At 39.3% G+C, this 16,053-nt stretch overlaps 2 long non-coding RNA genes across 2 annotated transcripts in view; one reads left to right on the top strand and one right to left on the bottom strand.

Moving 5' to 3' along the window:
- Positions 1–921: 921 nt before the first annotated feature.
- Positions 922–9,460, top strand: LOC119501380. The gene is made up of 3 exons (XR_005209809.1): positions 922–1,040; positions 7,970–7,975; positions 9,449–9,460. It is a non-coding gene; the product is annotated as an uncharacterized LOC119501380 (long non-coding RNA).
- A 2,710-nt stretch (positions 9,461–12,170) lies between these two features.
- The window catches only part of LOC119480625, a 199,606-nt gene continuing 195,723 nt past the window's right edge, over positions 12,171–16,053 (bottom strand). The window contains exons 4-5 of the long non-coding RNA XR_005204969.1: positions 12,506–12,795; positions 12,171–12,229 (exon numbers count right to left, since the gene is read on the bottom strand). This is a non-coding gene — a long non-coding RNA (uncharacterized LOC119480625). The remainder of the gene's footprint in view (positions 12,230–12,505; positions 12,796–16,053) is intronic.

Below are 16,053 nucleotides of genomic sequence, written 5' to 3' on the forward strand. Positions count from 1 at the left end.
GCTCTAAATGAAGACGTGTCTACTTTCAGATGAGACAATGAGACACAGACTGTCTGTGTTTGCTGTATACCAAAGGTCTGAGGACACAAGGGGCATCATATTTCAGTGTGTCTAACTATACAGTAAACAGCCCAACAAGATTCTATACTGTATCCTCCAGAAGGCAAAGTCATACAGATGTCAAAGTCTTCAGCAGCAACTTTATTAAAAGATATCATGAGTATACGTTGCTTATGCAAAGGCAGTTTGGTGGTTAAATAAGTGATTATGCAACCCGGTCTCACAGGAACGCATATGAAGAGCAGGATATTACAAGGTCATTCCACATGTCATGAGGATGCATTTTATGGTACACAGCCTCCGTCCTTTCCACGCTTGCCATTCACTGTTCAATGTAAGCAGCCTTGCAATTTATTCTGGTAGCGTGTCGGCGTGATTCGAGAGACGGGATGTCACATTGGCCGCTCCTAATTTGCATAAAGTTGAGGTCTAGGCTACTTTATGCAAATTCAGGGGCATCCAGCACGACTCGCGTCTCTGAAAACTCCCTAGAAACTTTAAAACTAACCGTTGTCGATCTAAAATAAAGACAGATTCAGCAACTGCATGGCTTATTTCTCACATAAAATGTTTTCAGAAACACATTTCGGTGAACTACTTACATAATATTAGAGAAGAAAGTTTCCAAACGAGCCATAATGTAGGTCCCAGTTTGAAAGTTGGGAGCAGCAGCCCATGAGGGCAAGCGTTCCTCCAATCAGGTGCCAAGTGCCTTGTGTCTAGTGGCAGCCCATCAAGCGTCCAACGCTGGGAAGCGAGGTGATCCCTCATGATAGAAAATGCCCCAGTGGACAAGTATCATTAGCCTTTTCGCATGTCATTTGTACGCCACGCAACAGAACTAAGGTAACAGCCACTCAGTTAGGTTTAGAAAAAACATCATGATTGGGCTTAAATAAGTACGTAAAACAAGTAAAATACGTATGTAAGCAGCATAACATAAGTACCGAAAACATGTCACAAACGTCACTATTAAACATGTGACAAAGGTCACTAATGTAACTTAACACCGGTCTCGGTCTCCTGGTTATTCTACATCACTAGCTCTGACCATAGCATATTTATGCGGAGCATTTACATTGCAGTCAGTACAGACTACATGGTGTACAAATGACACGGCAAACGCAAGAGAGGCGTTCTTATTGCCCGATAAATGCCTTGCAAATGATCGTGATATTCATACACTTTTTCCTGCAAACAGGCTGGATTATACATATATAGTGTCCTGATACAGGACAAGAAGAAGGTGAGGAATTCCACAATAAAAAACAGTTCCCTCTGCAAGTCTAATATTTTTCTGTGTGTCACATACTATGTGCTTTTGCAGTTTTGTGTGCACTTTGTACCATATGCTACTGATCCACATAAAATAGAGCCCTTTATTACTTACCATGGGTCAGCCTTGTGTGATTCTTCTGACTAACAACTCTCTCCTTTATCTGAGTTAATGGCAAAAAAAAATAATTACCACAATAATGCAAAATGAAACTTTAAAGAATGAGTCCCTTCAACATCTCATTTGCTTCATCTGCCCTTCTGTGGCTCTCTTTGGCTTATTTTTCCTCTCTGTCATTGAGAAGCTTCAGGCACCCACTCTGATGTGTGTGTGTCCGTGAGTGAGCAAAAAGGATGGATATAAAGAGATAAGGGACATGCTCCAGTGCTGAAAAGAGCGAGTGTGTGGGGAGTTTGGGTTGTGGGTGGATGCCAAACAATGAAGCAGCCTCGGGCTGAGAGGCTGAGAAGAGTCTGATAATAGAGCAACACTTTAACCAAACAAGAGACTGGACGCTGAAGACACTGTCACTGAAAACAACCTTTTTTTTTTTTATGAAAACAACAACACTAAATAAAAAGTAACCTTTGAAAACTATGACAACATGAATAACATTTTTTTTGTCAAAACTGAATTATAATGTGAAAGACGGAAGAATGGAAAAAAAGACTGTTTTAATGCAAATCTTATTCAATGACCTGCCGGCATGTGTTGGATCACACATTGTAGCCTTGGCTCTGGGCCTGCTTAGTAAAACAGTATCGTCCATCAGCCAAAAATATCTCTTGTTCAGAAGTTGACCTGTTGAACTGTTGTTAATATGAAGCATCTTGCATTCAGTAATGTTATGTCTCTGTCAGCAATATTATCTGATGTTACTGGTTCTTGGAAGAAACAAGAATTAATTAAAAAGAATTATCAATTATCAAGTGCTGTGTATGTGGATGTAATGTCGACGTTACTTTAAGTCGACTATCTTCTGTGTTGCTATCAAAAGGAATAATGATGGACAACATGTTGAAACTGTGTAAAACTTGAAATACCTCGGTACGGTGCTGGACACCCAGGTGAGCTTCTCACAAAATACAGAGTATATTTTCAAGAGATGCTCACAGTGACTTTATCTTCTAAGGAAATTTAGAGCCTCTGTGTCAGTCAGCAGATTTTAGAATTAGTGTACAAAACTAATGTTGAGTGTTTTAACCTTTCACCTTCCTGCCTGGTACGGTCACCTAAACCTTAGATATAAGGATAAACTCTCTAGGATTGTGTCAATGGAAAGAAAAATAGTTGGTAAAACCCAAAAGTCCTTGACTCAACTTTTTACAGAGAGTACAAGAAAGAAAACGAGGAGCAACCTGGCAGATAGCTCCCATCTCTTCAGCCAGTTTGACCACCAGGAGGCGCTATAGAGTCCCTCCGGCAAATAAAAATATGTTTAAAAAGTCCTTCATCCCAAGTGCCATCAATATTCTTAACTCAACAAAGTGACTGAGCAGATCCAAGCCACAGACACTGACATGAACTGTTTTAATGTGTAATATGACCCGTCTATGTATTGTATAGTGCTTTTCCCACTGACTTCATGATAGATGAGAACAACGCATGTATCCATGGTAACTGTACGCAACAAAGATGGCGACAGCTGTGGCCTCAAAATGCTTAGAAGACATAAATACTGGTCTTAAAAAGGCATGAAAAAATTTGAAACATTTTATTAATAAAACTAGACTAAAATGTCTTTGTGGACTAAATTTAACAAAAATCAAATGACTAAAATTAGATTAAAACTAATGTAAATTTTCAAAAGACTAAGACTGAAACTAAATCAAAATCTGGTGCTAAAATGAACGCTGGTTGAAGAGAACAGATGAGTGAAGCTTTGTCTCAGGAGCTGTCCGAGGTGCTGACCAGACTGTGCACACTGGAGCTGTCACCAGCACCGAGGAGATTTCAGCTGATCACTACAACCCATACGTCAGCTATCGGATTAATCTAATGTAACTGTGCTACCCTGTGTAACCTCTGTGCTGTTTCCTCTGAGTGCTTAATGCTGGGACATAAAAGAACAAGTCAGCAGTTTGTTGGTCCCAACTGGTTTGAGAGCGAAGCATTGCTGGAGGTAGCACCAACTTTGTTAGTGCTGAAGCTGCCTTCTCAAGTTAAGAGGTAGTTCATCTGTAGCGTATTTAGTTAGTCTACTGTCTCAGCAAGTCAGTGATGGAAAGTAACTAAGTAAATTTACTCAAGTACTGTACTTAAGTACAATTTTGAGGTACTTGTACTTTATTTGATTTTAATGCTCCTTTTCGACAGACATTTCCTCTCTAAACTTCCCGCATGGTTTCATTTAAATAACTGAGAGCAAGTCACTATCTTGGTGAGCTTACTGCCCGGGTGCAACTACTGCTTCACACAATGACCAACGACCAGGACACACTGGGAATGTGAGCAGTGTGTGACGGCTACCTCGCTGATCCGCTGCGTCTCTCATACGTGTGATGTCTGAGGTCAGAGCTATCAGAACAAAATCTTCTACCACTTAAGGGACACATCGTGAATGATTATTTATACATTAATGGCTGATTGAATTATTCCACCACTGCATCTGGCAGGAACATAGTTGGAAACAAGTGGTGTGTGTGTGTCTTTCTCCTTGGTGCAATCCATAGGCTACAAATATTGTCAGCATTTGTCACTTTTAAAAAATCTCTTTTTAAATTTTGTGATACATTTGGTCACAAAGTCTGACTATATTATTATTATAATTGCAGGCGGATCCCAATGTCACAGAAATAGATTTAGTGTTTGCTTCATTTGAGTCTATGCAGAGGTAGAGGGAAGGTACCGCTTTTATTGTTGTAATCAACATGACTGACGTATTTAACTTCAGGACATCTCTCACTACATACATGCTGAAAGTCAAACATTTTTATTATATCAATTTAGAGATTTACATAGTAAAAGTTGCTAGAAGTGTATGATTCAACTTTTTCCCATGGTGTAGTGTTAAAAAAAGTAAACAAAAATCCTAATAAATCCTAATATCAAATTGCAATACTTAAAAATTGCAATACATATCGAATCGGCACCCAAGTATCGTGATAGTATCGAATCAGGAGATAAATGTATCGTCCCAGGCCTACTGTCTGTACACAGCTGGAAACTACAAAAGTCAAATGACTTGATTTTTACATTTGAATGATTGTGCGTCTGTAATGTGTTTTTTTGTGTCTCCATCCTTCAGAAAATGCTGGAGAAGCAGCTGCAGAACCACAGGGAAGCTCATCAGAAGCAGCTCAGCCGCCTACGAGGCGAGATCAATGCTGGACGAGCTCACAGAGCAAGGGAACACCAGAGAAGCAAATTATTCTCTCAATACTTTGATTATCGCTTCTGATTTTAAAATTTTATTTTTTTAAGATATTTACCAGGTATTTTAACCTTTTTTATTGATAGTAGATGGTGTAGAATGGAACCAGCGTAATTACATATTATGTGTCGAAACCACTTGACTATCTGGAGATGCATGTTTTATTTATTTTTTATTAGCATTTGTTTTTTTATAATTTTTTTTTTCCCTTTGTTACCAAATGAATGGACTGACAGACCCAATATACACCCATATGGACAAGGTTTTGATCTCTCATCCATGAAAACTGATGCTGGTCTGTTTTAAAAAGTGGTGAACCAGGGTCTGTTATTGGAGCAGGAGAGACTGTATAGGTTTTGTAAATGTCTCTGACCAGACTGCTGAATGAACAAAGGGACTTGAAGGGTCTGGAGGAGACGAGAACTGGAGTGCATGGAACAAACATTTGGTACCTATCAAATCTAGTAGTAGTAGTAGTAGTAATAGTTGAAGTTGTTGCTGTTGTCGTTGTTGTAGTTGTTATCATAGTTGTATTAATGGTATTTGTATGCCATACAAATATTTTTTTTGACATTCTATACTATGAAATTTCTTCTTTTTTTTTTTTAACTTTTTTTGCAAAATACTGTACTAAACTATAACTTCATTTTGACACACTATACTATGACTTTTTTCTGTTTTTTCAACATACCATACTATGACTTTTTGGACTTTTTCTCGACACACTATCCTATGACTTTTTTTTTTTAACAATGACTTTTTTCCGACATACTATACTATTACTTCTTTCACACCAATGAACAGGGTCAGACCAGGGTTACCTGACCCATGTTGAAACTTTCTTCTTTGTCAACCAAGCCACTCAACACGGGTTAATCCCTGGTCATGACAATTCAGAAAAGAACTGGGTCACAACCCGTGAGCAATGCATACCGGTTAACTCAGGTGCTAGAAATGGCAGGGGTCACACCTCTGGAGGTTTACAGAGAGACCACATTGTGCTATCGAATATGATAATATAGGTTACATTTACAGAAGGATTACAGAAACTTCATAAGGCTGAAATGCAAAAAAGCAAAGATTTGCTACACATTCTTTAGTAACAGCATTTATCCTGATGATGGGCCTTGAGGCTAAACAAAAAATTGTGGAAGATTGTGTATGAATTTGAAATTTGAAATTTATATATGTTTGAAAATTTGAGTGTTATTGGTGTAACACAAATGTGATGTTGTATATAGTATGTATGTGATAAATTAATGTACATGATTTCGGACCCCAGGAAGACTAGCTGGTGCCATTGGTATCAGCTAATGGGGATCCTTTTTAAATAAAATAAATAAATAGTAGGGCTATTAAAGTTGTTCAGCTGGACATGTGGCAAACTGTTGGATAATGTAAGAGCTTGTCCAAATGTAATAAAAGGAGATTATATTTCATGAAGTTTGCCAATTGCTTGATTAAGTAAGGAAGAAGGACTGGGTTTGCTACTTTAGAAGAGGAGACAGATGTATCTTTTTGCAGGTTTATTTGGAAAATTAAAAAAGGTAGCGTTAATAGAAAATGTGCAAACATGCTTTAAAAACAGATGCGCTCACAGTTGGCGGTACTGTGAGGTGTGTTTCTGTATAGTATAGTATGTCAAAAAAAAGTCAGAAAACAGTATGTCGAAATATTTTTTAAAAAGTCATAGTGTAGTATGTCGAAAAAAAAAAAAGTCATTGTATAAAGAATTAAAAAAAAAAAGTCATAGTATGTTTAATTATTAAAAAAGTCATCGTATAGTATGTTGAAAAAAGTCAGTATAAATGTATAAAAAAAGTTATAGTATAAAGAATGTTGAAATAATGAAGTCATAGTATAGCATGTCTAGAATAGTAATTGTATAGTTTATTAAAAAAAATTGATAGTATTGTATTTTTGTATTTTTTTTTTTAAAGATATACTAGTATGACTTTTCTCATGACAGGGACACTTACCGTATGCTGCTGGTTTAGGCAACAGGAGTCAGCTTCCCTCAACAAGGTACACCACCCGAGGTTTACTCACTGACCTCCATCCCCCCCGACACTCACCTACAGCCATTCCCACCACAGGAATGCCCAATGCACTCGTCTCCATGACAACAGAGTCCATGGAGTTGGCCTTGGAGGCCAACGCAGCTTTACAACAGCAGCAGGAGGTATTTTCTCCATCTACAGTATAAGAAGGAGAATATGGAGAGTGACAAGTCAACGATGGAGCAGAATGAGAAGCTCCAGGAGCTATGACTTGTTTTTCGACATTGTATACTATAACGTTTTGAGTGATATTTTTCAACATATTATATGGCTTTTTTTGTGACATTTTATGACGTACTATACTCCTAAACAATATTTTAAGGCAAATGAAAACTGTGATCACTTTTACCTTGACTTGTTAAATAATGTATTTTGTCTTTTTGTTACCTGCCTGGGAACTAAGGATGGAAATAGCATACCTGCTATCTCCCATAGGTTTACATCCTGTATTTTATACTGATGTTCATTAATGTGCTCTGTACCTATCAATTAAACAAATAAATTATAAAACTGACTACTTTTTCATAGTATTTTCTATGCTATTACTTTTATTATTTATATATATTTATATTCCATTTTTCGACGTAGGGACATTTTTTGACTATGACTTGGCCCATGACATTTTATACTGTGACTTTCTATGACATTTTTTGCTGTAGTATGACTTTTTATGACATTTTTCAACATAGTATACTATGACTTTATGACATAATATAACTAAACAATGGCTTAAAGGGACTGTTTGTAACTTTTTAAGCGTATAAATGTACCGGGTCGGGACACATGCGCGTTCGCATATGCGCGTTCGCGTGTGGCCGCTGCCTCTCCTCCTCTGCCTGCTTGCCTTCACTCAGACAGAGCGCGCGTTCTCGCTCAGCTCGCTCCACCTCTAGACGTGAACGCGCGCTCACTCCACACTGGAGAAAAGTTAGTAGCTCTGAGAATATCTAGTGAATGCACAGCGGACGTTTGGGCAGAAATAAATGCTGCAGCTCCTCCAGACCAACAGAGGTTTTCCGTGTCTTGTGAAGTGACGGAGCTCTGCAGAGAGACACGTTGTAGTCTCGTTACCGACCGGGTGCCGGTGTCTCCCTGCTCTCTCCGGCTGCGGGCGGAGAGAGCAGGGAGACACGCTGCAGAGCAGGCTGAGGCAGGAAAAAGCCAACACTAGGATCAGATCTAAATCATGTTCATGGAGAGACCTTCGTCTGGTCAGCTAACATTACTGCCAAGCAGCTGAAATATAGAGTGATATTGTGGTTTTAGCTGACATGTGTCGCCTCACTGTTTTGAGCGATGCTCGTTCAGGTATATTTAGAGCGAGCAAGCGCGAGCCCGACGCTGACTTTCGTTGATTTCACGGCCTCAGGTGTCATTGTTAAGAAGCATTTCTGAAAGTTACAAATAGTCCCTTTAAGTTAAGCCTGATGTTGGCTTACACATAAAAGAAAGATCCCAGTCACTTCCACACAGTGAAGCATGCAGCTTATTAACTATACACTGGATACCCAAAGCCCAGGTATCGCTATTGGGACTGAAAAAGTCAGATCCCTACAAAACTCCCTTAGAAGGTACATTTAGAACAGATAAGAAATGATTTATTGCAAATTAATCGCGATTAATCATGGGCAATTAATCACAATTAAATATTTAAAAAAATATTGACACCCCAAATTTTTATGCATAAAAATAATGTCTCTCAACTCAAAAACCAGCATTTATGAATCCAATATTAACTTTACCTTTCTTGATGCTGTTTTGAAAAGGTGTTGTCTGCAGCCCTGGACAGGTAGTCTCCAGCTGTGTCCTGCTGGTCTCTCCTCCTTCCTAGAATGTTACAATGAATGTGGCCAGATGTGGAAATCCAGAGGCTCCCTGATGCACTTAGTCTAAACTAGCAGCATCCATAATATGTTGGTTGCTAGGTGATCTGCTATTAGCCTCGTTGCTATCCCCCATGAACGGTCGTCATGGTGATGTCCGCTGCTCGTCTTTCTCCGTCGCTTTCTCGTTTTTCTTTGATTTATTTGGTTTTAACAACTTTTCTTTTCTAACTTAAGATGACTCAAGTTGAAGTTGTTCATAGATTTTAATGATGAAATAGTTTGGAAGTTGAGCAGAGCCACTCGACAGCGTCCGTGCTCACCGGAAACGGAAGTCCTTCCTCTTCTTCTTCTTCTTCGGTGGTTTTTTTTCATCCAATTTTTTTTAATTTTTTTTTTTTTTATTGAAGATAATTAATTTACAAACATTAAGACATTGTAATCTAAACTCAAAACTTCTAACATACAAAGCACAATTGGATAGGAAAGATAAATTAAATTATAAAAAAATATATATAATATAATATAAAAAACTGACATAACCTGATATTTTCAGGTGGAATTTCATTCATTCATTCATTCTCACTGTGCAATATCATTTTCCACTTGTACAATTTTGTTAATAGTCTGTTTATTGTCAATACTGTATATACTGCTCCTATATTTATACTTCCTTCTATATAAATGGTTCATATTTTGTTACACTTTGTTTAGCTCTTTTTTACTGTGTTAGCTGATGCATCTTGTTTTTTGCACTATCCCTTTTGCTGCTGTACACTGAAAATTTCCCTACTGCGGGACTAATAAAGGAATATCTTATCTTATCTTATATAATAACAAACATAAAAGAGGGTAGAAAATAATTAAAGGAACAAAAAATGCATAAATAAATAAAAAATAATAAGACTGCACTCTTCCATAGTAGCTCTAGGGGTCATGCATCCAAATACGTGTATAATAATAACATACATGTTTTGATTCATTCATGCGCATGAGAACTGGAGGGATGTTGCACGCTGTCAAATCACATTACGCACAGCAGATCTGATGGTTACATTTGCGCAACATTATGTGCACATCAAACGTGTCGTTTTGATTCATTATTCTACAAAGATCCTTCTGCACATCAACAGGCGTGCAGATGAAAACTGTTCCTGCCAGTCTTTTACGTGTGATCTTCGACTCCACCCTCTCCCTTGAGCCCCACATCCGCCAACTGGTCAAAATATCCTTCTTCCACCTTCGCAATATCGCAAAAATCCGTCCGTCCCTCACACCCCCTACAGCAGAGAAACTCATCCACGCCTTCATCTCCTCCCACCTTGACTATTGCAACTCACTCCTCTATGGCATCAGCAACACCTCCATAAATAAATTACAACTGGTCCAGAATGCAGCTGCCCGACTCCTCACCCACACCAAATCATGGCATCATATCACCCCAGTCCTGAAAGACCTTCACTGGCTCCCCGTCTCCCACCGGATCTCCTACAAAATCCTGACCCTCACCTACAAAGCCCTCCACCAACTTGCACCCCCCTATCTCTCTGAACTCCTCTCCCCCTACCAACCTCAACGGTCCCTCAGATCCACCTCGGCTGGTTTACTCTCCACCCCCACGTCCAAACTCCGCAGCTTTGGGGACAGAGCATTCTCCAGGGCAGCTCCCAAGCTCTGGAACTCACTCCCCAATCTCATCAGAGACTCCGATTCCCTCACCACATTCCAGTCCCGCCTCAAAACACATCTTTTCTCATCTGCTTACCCGTAGCCCCCTCCTTCCCCCTACCCATCAGTCCATGTGTATGTATGTGATTGTTCCTGTGTATGTCGCTTTTTTTTGTCGTTCGTCTCCTGTCTGTCTGTCTCACACCGTTTTCCCCCCGACTATGTTAAAGCGTCTTTGAGATTAATATAAAGCGCTATATAAATCCAATATATTATTATATTATTATTATTACCCGTGTGTCATCTTTTTTTAAACGAGGCTGACATAAAATGTTGTTTGGAGCAACATGATGTGATAGAGATTGTCCGTGCGTCATGACGGGGAGAGTTCTGGGATTAAAGGGGTGAAAGTAGTGAATGTGATGATTGTCACAGCCTCTAATGCTCCACCTATAATAATAGGTTCTTTCTGATCCCACCCTGTGCCCAAGTGTGCAACAGGTGCGCCAAGTGAGCCGGGCCACAAAATTACCAAAAGTGCCATTTGGCACTGTCCCATGCACTTGGCAGGGTGCATCACATTGTTTTACTCAACACAGCCACACATGTAGGCTATTAATTAAAAATGTGGAGCTCCAGACTGGCCAGCCTCGTTTTTAAAGTTGACGCGCCCAGCCGTTCGTGGAGCTGTGTGAACTCTTTTCAACGTGTCAGTCTCCAACACGCCTGTTGATGTTCAGAAGAAAACTGTGTAGAATAATTAATCAAAACGACACGTCTGATGTGCACATAAGCACGAAGGGGTTCTGTGGTTATTTTACAATAGTCTGATGCTGGTTGCACAAAATGTTAAATATAACGTGGGAACGTTTTAACTAAATTAAGAACACAAATTAACCAACTATAGATTGCGCGTACAAATTAGTAAATTGTGGCCTCAGTATATATGTTTTTTTCTCTCTATGGCCACTCCCGGGCTCTGATAAAAGGAAAAGAAAAAAAATGTTTTCCCCGTCCCTCATACCATTCTCTAATAAACTATACCATCAATCTAGGATCTGAGAGGGTCTGAAAGCCCCTTTCAACACCCCCTACACTTCCTCTCCAGTAATTCCCACAATATCCCAAAACTTTCTGGCAGCATCAACAACTATTTCAATTCTCTCAGATTTCCTTTCCGCCTTAGCAGCACAGTTGATCAACATGGCCAGAAATGCTAAGAATTTAACCTGGTCCTTACACAGACAATATTCATCATGCTTCCTACCTGATTTGTTCTCCCTTACTTGAATCTTCCCTTTCCCTGCTGCTACCTCACGACTTAGCCTTCTCTTGGACCTGATCTTCATGACTTCCATCTCCTTCTTTCTCTTTGGACAGTCTGCTCACCATGCTTCATGACTCCTCCCACACTGATTACACTTTGGTTCTTTCTCACAGTTTCTACTGCTGCACATCTCATCTCCACATTTACCAAAATCATGTCTACACACAAGTGAGGTGTGCCCAAATTTCCATTTTTTAAATCTACTTGCATCGACCTCATGTGGTACTTCATCAGAATCAGAGTCAGTCTTTATTCGCCAAGTATATATATAAAAGAAATTTGATTCTGGTTTTATGCATCGCTCTAAGCGTACTTACACAGAAATAGAAAAAAAAGAACAGCTAGAGACAAGGACAACAAAGCTGGATAAATAAAGGTGAGGAATTGACAGGACTGTTATTTACACAAGTAATGAAAAAAAAAAAGTACACTACAAGATGATTCTGAAAACCTTTGAGGCGAGAAATAGTCATTAACGTAACACAATATTGATTCATATTCAATCAGCGCTGCCTAGTTTGACTGTTTGGTTGGAGTTTGCGAGTGATTGACAGCCGGCTCTCATAGACAGCAGATCTCAGGTCAGCTCTTACTACTTGTTTTCCTCCGGTCTGGGAAATCTTGCAGATGCCGTTAGGAGTACTGGAGGACACAGAAGCACATGATTTTTTTCAAGTTACCTGTTTCGTGTACTACTGTCATGATATAGCAACCGTGTTATAAAAATAACGTTTTTGTAATCATATTTGCTCCAACCCGCCTACTTCAGCTTTAAAGACTGTAAGATGTATCATTGTAACAGCAGCAGTGGATGTGTTAGTGTCAGAGGGTTATTGGCAGTGTATGACTGATTAAGTGTTCATCAGAGAGATAGTCTGAGAGAAGAAACTGTTCTTGTGTCTGGTTGTTTTGGCGTACAGTGCTCTGTAGCGCCTCCCAGAGGGGAGACACTGGAAGAGGTCATGTCCAGGGCGTGAAGGGTCTGCAGTGATGCTTCCTGCCTGTTTCCTGACTCTGGAGGTGTATACATCTTGGATGGAGGGCAGGCTGGCACCAATGATTTTCTCTGCCATCCTGACTGTCCGTTGTAGTCTGTTCCTGTCTTGTTTGGTGGCTGATCCAATTCACACAGTGATGGATGTGCAGAGAACAGGCTGGATTCCTTGGCTTTGCCCAAATTCAATGTCATCTGATGGCATCATCATGATCTAAGAAGAGACAGAGAGAGAGGATGTTAGAATGGAAGACAGAGACAAAACACAGCTGATTCCTCGAGGAAACGGCTGACTGACAGAAACAGAGTCAGTGGAAATCCTCATCGTGACAGAGTGATTCACTTGCAACCACAGATGCACAAAGTATAAACTGAGTTCATTTATTGGCATCTAACACAACATTCAGATCATTCATTTGTTCCAATTTGACAGAACATCAGCCAGAAGCTCAGCATGACTTAATCCAGCTTGTGTTCTGCAGCCTAATGCATTCATAACTTGCATTTAATCAATGTAGATATGACTAGTTGATTTTTCCTGTTTAGCATATTTTTTTTTCTCTATTGCATACATCAGTAAATATTTCTCTGTCTCTAAGAGGGCTTGCTTGTCAAATTAAAATCTGGCTCTGTTTTACAGTAAGTCATCGGGGACAATTGCACATGTCCAAAAAATCAATAAATGTAGCATAATAAAATAATAAAAACACTTCAAAATACAGGCCTAGTGATACCATTCATTAACTGTGTAAGTTAAATCAGTTTTGTGCGTGGATTTTATTCTGGATTCATGCTTGTGAGGAATTTGTATTCATTGTAGTCTATAACGTCTGTTCACCATCCATCATTTTTCATACCTGCTTATCCTGCTCAGGGTCATTGCTATCCCAGCATGTATTCTGACAAGTTGCCAGCCACATTGAGGGCTAACACACAAACTCTTTTATTGTTTACATTCTTGCTGAAAGCCACTACACTACCCCAAATCAGTTTTTTACTGCTAGAAAAAGATGAGTCCAAAGTATCTTTTTGTCAGTGTTAAGGCCTTGACACACCCGGGGCGTGACGAATAAACGACACGGAAATGGTAACTAGTCGCCTGCAAATATTATATGTCTAGAGTTTTTATTGTGAAACGTAAGAACAGAAGGAGTGGATCAGGTATTCGCTTGCCTCTGTCAAGGTTGAAAGGAGTAATAAAGTTTGCTGTCTTGGCTTGGACCGGCGAGTATTCGAGTTGTTGTTTCATAAATATAGGTGCAACTCAACCTGTTCCGCACAACTTGATGGGGTTGATGCCTTTATTCGCTGTGCAAAAGCTCAGAAAAATCAATCGCTTTTCCGCTGCATAATATTCATGTTCTGTGAAAGTATTCATGACAAAAACAACAGTTTGAAAAGATACTTACTTAGAACGTTACTCGCTCTGGAGTTAACCTCCGCCATCACTCTACTAGTTCATGTTTTAAAAAAAACGGGGACACAACAAGATTACAGTGAGCTATTTATAATAGAGACTAGGCATGGACCAATAGATCCAAGTACATTTTTAGGCATAGAAGAGGGTATAATATGGACAGGGCTTGATAAAGGTTTCATACTGCCTAACAGATCAACGAGGTCTTGCAGGGAAATAGGAGAAAAGCAGTCAAAAACGATTGCCCGAGGGAGTAGACGAGGGGATGATGCTAGCCCTGATATCTCTATCCTTATCCACAAAGAAAAAAGAAAGCTATACTGCAATCCTTATTTGAGGAGACAGGCACATCTGGAGGTGCAGGATTGACAATGTTGTTTATGGTGTCTAACAGGATTTTAGGGTTGTGTTTGCTGGCTAAGTTAGCAATGTAAGAAGCCCTTTCATCCTTAACCATGATGTTAAACTCAGTTAAAAGGTCTTCATAATGGAGACGGTGCACCTGGAGCTTGGTGGATTTCCACAGTCGCTCTACCCTCTGACATTTGCACCGGAAACAATGAATGGTCATTTAACCACGGGGATGAATTGACGGAAGGAACAAGTCTCATTTTACTCTGAACCACTTTATCCAAAACGGCAGATCAATGTGTATTAAAGGAGCGGACCAGACTAATCTTTGATTGCATGTCCTAAAGCTTTCTAGCAGAATATGCTCTCTCTCTCCCTCTCTCCCTCCCACACCCACACCTACACCCACACACACAGTTGTGTTAGCTGCTGTACCTCCATACCTCCCAGGGGTGTGTGCGGCGGTCAGAGAAATGGTCCTAGACTCCCAGCTCCAATTAAGAGAACAGACAGTTGGTGAGAGGGAGAGAGAGAGTATGGCCTCCTTGCAGACGCAGAAACACTCCAGCAGAATATTAATAACAACTAACATTTCAGCCATATCCTGCTATCTCCAATTGCAGCTCTGGTTATGGAAATTCACTGCTGACTTTGTCTTGCAGATGTAAAACAAAAAAACATGTTTCATGACCCTATGAGCATGCAATGTAATTTGAAAATACATTCTGAAATGTCAACGACACAAAAAAGTCATGAGAGAAAGAAAAATAGTTGTGCATGTTGCCATTTGGAGCAAAGGTTCTACATCTGAGTGACTGACATAAAAATACAGGTATGTTTTGAGCTTTCAAGTAATGATCTGCAGTACAATATGCTATAAAGAAATGATGATTATGCTTTGTTTTTAAGTTTAGTGATACTAAAGAATGACTCACAAATAGTCATGGCTGGGGATTTAATTCCACCCTTTATTCAAATAAAGATCGTCTTGGTAACCGTTATTATGTGAAATAATGTCTGCTTTGGATTTAATTGATGTCTGGAGATTTGGAAAACAAGAACAAATTAGATATACTTTTTGAAGTCACTAATTAATAGCCATTTCTGGGAAATTTCACACCGTCTACTGATTGTTAAAAAAACAACTTTGAGTGAAACTCATAATGGTTCAAACTGTTGTAAATTTAATCAGTCATAAGATGAAAAATGTTTTTGAAAAGCAAACTAATTTATTGCAGATTACTTTTTCTTTATTATGATCTCAGCCAGCCTGCATACAGTGACGTATGGATTTAGATGTGCTTTTTGAGGCCATGCTATTAAATACGCATCCTTTAGGCATAAACAAAGGATCGTCCAGGGAAAAGAAGCCTTTGGAAAAAATAGAAAGCATGCAGAATTATTCAGGTAATTCAGATAACTCCTTAGGTCTGGGAGATTTGGTTTTGTTGGATTTGGAAGGGAATATGAGAGAGAGAGGGTTTGTTAGTGATGTTATTTACAAGTCCAAGTCAAGTCTAAAGTCTTTAGAGGGAAAGTCTTAAGTCTTTGAGACGTGACTTGCAAGTCAAAAAGCAGGTTGTTCCGCTCTATCAATGCTAGTAGGAAAATTCACATCAAATACTTATTTTTTAATGGAAGCAGGACATTTAACATCCAGTGGCAAGTGAAGAATCAAAGCATCTATTTGTGTCAAATAATTCA

The sequence above is a fragment of the Sebastes umbrosus genome, chromosome 2, assembly GCF_015220745.1.
Source record: "Sebastes umbrosus isolate fSebUmb1 chromosome 2, fSebUmb1.pri, whole genome shotgun sequence".
Taxonomy (NCBI): Eukaryota; Metazoa; Chordata; class Actinopteri; order Perciformes; family Sebastidae; genus Sebastes; species Sebastes umbrosus.